General features: G+C 30.2%; 1 long non-coding RNA gene across 2 annotated transcripts; it reads left to right on the top strand.

The window, feature by feature from the left end:
- The first annotated feature begins 6,141 nt into the window (after nt 1-6,141).
- LOC136061178 (uncharacterized) lies at nt 6,142-7,527 on the top strand. 2 transcript variants are annotated; one of them, XR_010627550.1, is made up of 2 exons: nt 6,142-6,454; nt 6,547-7,527. It is a non-coding gene; the product is annotated as an uncharacterized LOC136061178 (long non-coding RNA). The 2 variants fall into 2 exon arrangements; XR_010627549.1 differs by having other exon boundaries at nt 6,539-7,527.
- The last annotated feature ends 723 nt before the right edge of the window (nt 7,528-8,250 follow it).

Here is an 8,250-nt window from a genome sequence, read left to right as displayed (position 1 = left end):
CATTATTTCATTTGCTCATCTTCCATTCTTTTCCTTTCCTTGATTGAATTTTGGCCATCTTTATTCTTTGTTTTATGCTTTTCTTTTTTCGGTAGGCTAGAGGTCAAATTACAAAAAGCGCTCGTCTTGTCACTTGTTCTCATTACGAATTTAAGCTAGAGATCCATGGACTCGGAGATCCTACCTGTCTTTTGTTTTGAATTGAGAAAATAAATTGATAGTGTAGTTAATTAGAGGTGACTAATCTCCTGAATTTAAGAGAGTAAATATAGTTTTCTGGGTAATTTTCTACTTAATTTTTAATATGCGTTCAACTTACATAAATAGACTAAGATGAGATAACCTCATCAGTAAATTCTAAAACATATAGGAACCAATCATATCCTAAAACATAGGAATTAATTTGTATGCAAATAAATAAAAATACTAATCTAGCTAGGAAGTCTTATTGGCCATTAAAAATTTAGGTCACATCAAATTTAATTTTATTAAAAAAAGGATCCAATCCAAACAATCCAATCCAAATTTAATTTTATTAAAAGGGTCATCTTTCACATCTATGTGTTGGTTGGAATATTGTAAATCTATTCACATGCAGATCGGATTAGCAATCAAAAGATTCTATTTTCAGATAAATGAATACATATACATAGGTTTTATTATCAGAGACTGTATAACAACATATAGAAAAAAAATTTAAAATCCAATCAAATATTATGACATTACTTACCATTGCGTTATTACTTGAACCCTAAATTAATTTGAAATTACTCTTAATTTATTTTGAAAATCAAAGCCACTTTTTGAAACATATCTAAATCTTGCAAAAGTCAATTGATTAAAAAGAACATTCAATCTCAATTAGCCTAATTTTAGTGATCCATAAATTATTTTAAGCAGAGTCAAAATAAGTCATCAGTCAAGTGCTCAATTAGGTTATAGTTTGAACAAATCACAAAAGATTGAGCCAATACTAGGGATTTCTACAAACGTTGGACTAAGGGTGCATATGCATGTTTTGTTTGTCACATATAACGAAGGGGTATCAAATAAAAGAATAAAATACTTGTCAATCTATTCAAGTAAAGGTTAAAGAAATTCTTTAAAAAAAAAAAAAGTAAAGGTGAAAGAGGTTAATGGAAAAGATAGTCCGTTAGATTGTATATTTTTATTATATTCTTAATGTTTGCAAACCTATAAGAAGATCAAAAATCAATAGCTAAGTTATCAATCAAATGTTTAACTTTCAACATTTTGTGAGCTAAAACTAAGTATAAAAATAAGTTTATTGATTGAATAGCAAACAATATCCAATTTCAACCAAATTTAATATGCATGTTAAGAACATAAATTACATAACATCCAACGGTTAGATTTTCAAAATTTATATCTAAAAAAAAAATATTGGAGAAGTTTGAAAGATTTTTTTTCTTCAAACTAATTTGAAGAGAAACTTTATCATGAATGAGAGAGTAAAGGAAAAAAAAAAAAAAAGAATAAAAGATAATAATAACACATGATACTATACACTTCTATTAGTAGAACTGTAGAAGCGTATTGTACCATATGCTAAATTCTTTTTGGCATTTGAGAGATTTGATGTATGAGTGTTTTTTATGTTTGGTGTGCTAAATGCTAAAAATTTAACATTTAGTACACCAGATACTAGTGCTCTAAGGTTTTGGAACCATGCACAATCAAGATTCAACATCTCATTAAGCAATTACCAAAAACCAAAAAAAAAAGAAAAAAAGAAATCCCTTTTGAAAGAAGGGGATTCTTTTCAACTAGATGAGGGATTTTATATAGGAGCATTTTGTTGTGGGGGGNTTGGGCTCACCAAGAGTGATTTTTTCCATTAAAAAAATTGATATCCTTTTTGTCATTGGCATCGGAAGCCTAACTTGTTGGTTAGTGCATTCATCCTATTCTTGCTTAACCATTAATGAGGGTGTGGGTATATATAGCAAAAAAGACATAAGCTCTCTCTCTCTCTCTCTCTCTCTCTCCATAAGTGCGTGAGGTTCTTAGATCAAAGATTTTTGTGCATTGCCACTAGGAGAAAGTATATCGTGTTTCGGTAATACTAATTCAGCATCTGTTTTGGTATTTCCTACCCAATAAATAAGTGACACTTATTTCAAAAAACCACATCAGACAATAAATTATTAATTTATCTTCCCAATAGTATAAAAGATTGTGATTAATTTATTAGAGCAGTCTGATGTGGTTTTTTGAAACAGGTTTCACTAATTTATTGGGTAGAAATTACCAAATTATTAATTTATCTTCCCGATAGTATAGAAGATTGTGATTAATTTATTAGAGTAGTCTGATGTGGTTTTTTGAAATATATGTTACTCATTTATTGGGTAGGAAATACCAAAACAGATGTTGAGTTGATATTACCGAAACATGGTATACTTTCTCTTGCCACTAGAGGGTGACCATATATCCATAACCATTGAACACTTTGGACTGTTAACAGGGAGGAAAATTGGAGTTTCTTGGTCCTTTGAATTGTTTAGAGTAAGTGGACACATGGATGACCCAAAAAAAAAAAAAACTTTAGCACAATTAGAAATTTGCTGAGGTATATCATATATGTTAAAACTTGTGAATTAAACCTTTAGTGAAGCTTAAGATCATCTTCACTTTTCATAATTATAAAATGATATGGACCAGATATTAGGTTATTCAAGCTTTATTATTATTATTTTTTCTTCAAGTTGGTATAAAAAATTATAGTATTTATTTATTTTCAATCTTTTGGCAATTACTGATTTGTGAGTAGTAGTACAATTTTATTTATGTATGATATAAGACTAAGGTAAGTACTATGGAAATGCAAAACAAAGGAACAAGATTTAAATGATGCTACACTAAGGTGAGATTGGAACTTTGTCGAACTCATGTATTGAAAGAGTTTTAACTCCAATATGAGCACCAACTTTGGATGTACTAAATGCTTTACACCAAATAGCATTAGATGAGCTAAACTTAAGGGAAAAAAAAAAGTTTGAAGCTACAGTATGGTAGCTCATTCTTTTGTTTTGGATTTTTTTTTTAATTTTAATTAATTTCTCTCTCCTCTCTACTTACTCTCTCTCTCTTCTCTCACCTCTTTCTTTACCGTGGGTTTTACTTTTTTTTTTCTTTTTTTAATAGAAGGTGAGTGATATTTTAGGATATTTTAATGGGTGATACATATCACCCATTAAAATAACTTAAAATAACACTCACCTTCTATTATTTTAACGGGTGATATGTTAACATATCACCCATTAAAATAACCTAAAATCTCATCCTACGTTAAAGTAAGATGAGATTTTTTATAATTATTTAGATGAGATTTTTTATAATTATTTTATAATATAGCCAATATTGATATTCTAATAAAAATGAAAAAAGAGACAATATCTCATTTTAAAAATATATGCAACAAATCTCTCACAACAAATAGACTACACGTCATTTACCTGTAAAATTCACATGCTATACAAGAGTTTTGTACATGTATCGACAACATGTGAATATGCAATAATTATTCTACATAAAGAGCCACGACCCACGAGCCACACATGGTGCAAAGCCTCAATAATTATTTTAATGCTGTAATATGAATGAAAACTTCATTGGTAAGTCCCAATATTTCTTGAGATTTAAAAAAAAAAAAAATCCCACAATTTATTTTCATTTTTTATTATAAAAAAATGCCAGAATATTTTCTATGGGCTATAAAGTACACAAAAAGATCTCTGTCCTCAAACGCTGTTATTCTTGGTAGTATGTACAGAGAGAGAGACTGAGAGAGTCTTGTAGTATTTCTGGGTAAACTTTTTTTTAGCGCCCGCTGACAGTTTGCTATTTTGAGTATTTTCAGACCAAGTTGCAGTTGCAGCACACACGCACGTGCACTCACTGTAGGCTGTAGCTACCTATAACTCCACATTTAGTAAACAATCCAAGTTTCTCAAAAAAAAAAAAAAAAAAAAGGTAAACAATCCAAAATTAAAAAAAAGAAAAAGTAAAAAAAAAAAAAAAAAAAGCAATCCAAAATTAAAAAAAAAAGAAAAGAAAAGAAAAAAGTACCAAACTTCCAGCCGGCACATCTGGTAAATATTCCCCAAATCCATACCCGAATTTTCAAAATATTCTTGAGCACAGCCTCCTTTTCTTCCTCGTCCTGCCTTCTCTTTTTGAACGCAAACAAAATCACCCACCTTTTGCTTTCCTTCTATTCCTACATAAAATATAGGGAAATGTTAACAAGCACCATGCGGCGCTTGTTAACGTTTTCCTTTTTGTGTCTCACTTAAAAAAAAAGAAAAAATTGTTAAAAGTTGTTCAAAAAATTGAAAAGTTATCAGTAACTGTGTTGTTAATGGACACCTTACGATGCCAGTTAGGATTGTTCGCGGTACGGTGCAATGCGATTTTGGGCCATTTTTAGCACCGCACTTTGCAGTGCAGTTTAACTAAAACCATAACTGCACTGCACATTGTTTTTGCGGTCACATGTGTGGTGCAGTGTGGTTTAGAGTTTAGCCAAAACTATAACTGCACCGCATCTCATTTTTTTAGTCACATGTGCGATACTATGTATAAGATGCGGTTTGAAGTCGGTATATTTTTCAAATTTTGAGCTTTTCCTACTTAACTCAAAACAAAATTTTCCCTTTTTTTGGGCTAAGTTTTAAATTATTAAGCTAATTTTTCTTTATTTTGGGTTGGCTTTTCTAGTTAACACTTGCTAGGGTTATTAAATATTTTTTTTTTTGGGAAAACTAGGGTTATTAAACTATTAATAATATATTTAATATTAAAAATAAATAAATATATTAATATATAGAGAGGGTGCAGTTTGTGCGGTTTTCTTATTATAAAACCGCAAACCACACTGCACCATGCGGTGTGGTTATACCATTTTGCAGGCAGTTTTGGTGTGATTTTTGCGGTTTATGCGGTTAGGTGAACACCCTTAGTGCTAATTAACGTAACCCTAAAATATATACTATTAAATAAGTTTATAGAAAAAAAAAATTTATCGGTAAGTCTAGAGACACATCAAAATTACAACAAATTTTACATATCAGATGTGACAAGTTATTATGGTAAGTAATAAAATGGTCTAATGGGTGCGTTTAGAGTAATGGTTAACAATTATTTTAAGAAAGTTTTGACACAATTTTTATAGGAAATAGAAAAAACTGTCAAAATATTAATTTTTTTTTTCATAAAAGTTTTCTTTAAATGGATTGTTAACATTTGCCTTAAGGGCATCTGTTAACATTTTCCATAATAAAATAATGTCAATGATGAACCATGTGAAAATCAATAATAATTTGACAAATTAGCCAGTGTAAAATTTGTTGTGAAAATTGTTATTTATGTAGCATTACTTTTCTTTTACAATCATTTACATCCACTGTTTTACGCAAAATCCACCACTAATGTGAAAATGTTTCATATAAAGAGAAATGCTATATTTACAACATTTTCATAATACTTTTACAACAAATTTAAGTGATAAGTTGTTATTAACTTTATAGCTGATAAAAAAATTAATTTAAATGGTGAGTATAAATTAGAACTACATAACAACTTACAATTTAAGATTTATATTGTAAAAATATTGTGAGTATAACACTTATCTATTTTAAAATGTCCACATCCATGTCTATATGTGAAAAAGTCAAGGAAACTGTAACACAAAACCAAATATGCACACAAAAATTCAAAATATGCTTAAGTCTCATTCTATCATTATTGCACCTAAATTTACTTTTTCAACCACTATTTTAGATGGTTCCATGTGGAAATACTCGGATAAATATTACGTTCACAATATTTTTACAACAAATTTTAAATAATAGATTATTATTGGTTGTTATAGAAGGATAAATTTTTTTTTTGAATTTAAATTAGAATCCAATAACAACTTTACACTTATAACTTTATTACGAAAATATTATGGTATTAACCCCTTCCAAATACTTGAAAAGTTAACGAAATGTCCTAAACGTGGGTCTCGCTCACATTCGAGAGATACACACGTCAGATGTCGGGAGGAGAACAACACGGCATCATTTTACTACGATTTCGCAACTAACTAATAATTCACCAGATTTAGGCTGTCTGTAGGCCGACTGAAAAGAAAAAAAGAAAAAAGAAAAAGTCTTCCATTTATTTTCTTTTGGGCCGTTTCTAGCAGAAACGTTGGTGGATGGTTAAGCTCCACGTGTCAAAATCAGGTTCGTCTGTTTCCATTATAAATAACCCCTTTAAAAAACAACTAAACACCCCAAACCCATCAATAGGGTTAAAAACATAAAAACTCAAAATCTATCACCGTTTCCCAAAATACTATCAACAGGGAAGGCGGTAGAGAGAGAGAGAGAGAGAGAGAGAGATTTGATTCAGTTACCGGCGGTCTCTAATTCGCTTGGTGCAGGTCGGGAACTACTTCGCTTCGCTTGTTAAAAACTGGAGTTTCATTTCATTTATCACTTATATATAATAAAAATAATATATATAGATAGCCAGGTGGCGTTTTGGGATTGGTTAGGGGGCGAATTGGATCCCGCCTTGCATCAACTGAATCGGAGACCGCGGTGAAGAAGAAAGATGTTTTACAGGTTGCATGGATCTCGCGCTCATTCTCAGATCTCAGGTCCGGTTTTTCTATTTTTTTTTTTTTTTGTTATTTTTGTTTTTGATAGATACTTAAGATTTGAATCTATCGCGTTCGCTCTATCATGATTGCTCGCTCGTCAATATAAGACGCCAATTGGTTTTTAGTGAAGAGGGGATTTGAATCCGGTCTCTTGTTACCATGCTATTTATAACCATTCAGATTCCAAGTCTCTAGATTTTGGACCTCCTTTTTCTATAATTAGAAACATTTTGATTTACCGGTAATGGTAAAAGTTCAGTTTTTTTTTTTTTTTTACTTTTTTTCATTATTTTATTTTATTTTGATTGTTTGATCCAATATTTGCTATTCTTGTGGATCCAGTAATTTAATCATTCTTAACCATTTTAAGTTTTTTTTTTCAAAAAAAAAAAAATCAAAATTTTGGGGTGAATTGCATACAGGTATTTAGGTGTAGTATATCAGATTTGCTAATTAAATTCAAACGCGTAGCGGCATTGAATTTAATTGTCTTTGAAAAATATAACAGTGTTTGTGCTTTGTTGATAATTGCGACAATGTGTTTGAATTTGGTTTGATTGGATTACCTAAAAGTACGGCACCTAAGGAACTGTACTTGAGTTTTGGCCTTCGTTTTTTTATTTTATTTTATTTTATTTTTTATGTGAATCTATTTATTGTCTTAGTTGAATTTAGTTTTGTAATTTGATTTCAATTTGATGTAGTATTTATAGTTAAAAATTGAGAATATTTGAGACATGGCATAGTTTAATGCAACTATTTATAGCATTTTATTTTTCGTGAGAGACATGGCGCAGTTTTTTTTTTTTTTTTTTTTTTTTTTTTTTTTTTTTTTTTTTTAAAATTGTTAACATTTACTCGTTATGGGTCTCAGCTTAGTAAAACAATTGAAAGGCATGACGTTGTTTGCGTTTGCGTTTGCGTGATTCTGTATTTACCAATTCGCTAAAAACCCTTTGGTTTACCTTTGTTAAATAAATGGGACCGCTATACGGGAGTGCATGTGGCTTGAATTAAGATTTTCTAGATTTGACATAGTACTAAAACTTCAATTTCAAAATTTGAGTGTCGGAATTTCCAGTTTATTGTGTCAATTTGTTGATACATGCTTTGGTGGAATCATCAAATAATCATGCTGTAATATGATAATGACAGGCTTTTACGTCTAGTTGACATGATGTTGTATGTTTTAAATTTGTATTGGGTGTAACATGTAAGCAAACAATGCTATGATTACAACTGTAGCTTTTGTTGGAGACTTAAATACATGCTTACATTATGGTCTTAAATGGTGCACCTTTTTTTTTTTTATGCATAAACTTATGGTTGGCTAGTTAGGTTAACAACAGGGCATGTGCTTGCATAAGATATTCTATCAATTGCAAGGCCGCACATTGACTGAATTGTAAACTCAGAGAGAAGGATATACTGTGCTTGTGGTGCTTTATGTTCTCAGCATCTTTTTCCATTTCCCCACCTGCAGTGGCCTGAAATTTTTCCTGTTTTAGATTTATGTGCTTGTCTTTCTGTCTTTTTCTTTTTGTTGGATATTTTTGTTTTTATATTATTTTTTA

This window comes from Quercus suber, unplaced genomic scaffold, assembly GCF_002906115.3.
Source record: "Quercus suber isolate HL8 unplaced genomic scaffold, Cork oak 2.0 scaffold_1525, whole genome shotgun sequence".
NCBI classification, from domain to species: domain Eukaryota; kingdom Viridiplantae; phylum Streptophyta; class Magnoliopsida; order Fagales; family Fagaceae; genus Quercus; species Quercus suber.
The sequence above is the reverse complement of the archived record's forward strand: the minus strand, read 5'-3'. Positions and strand labels throughout refer to the sequence as shown.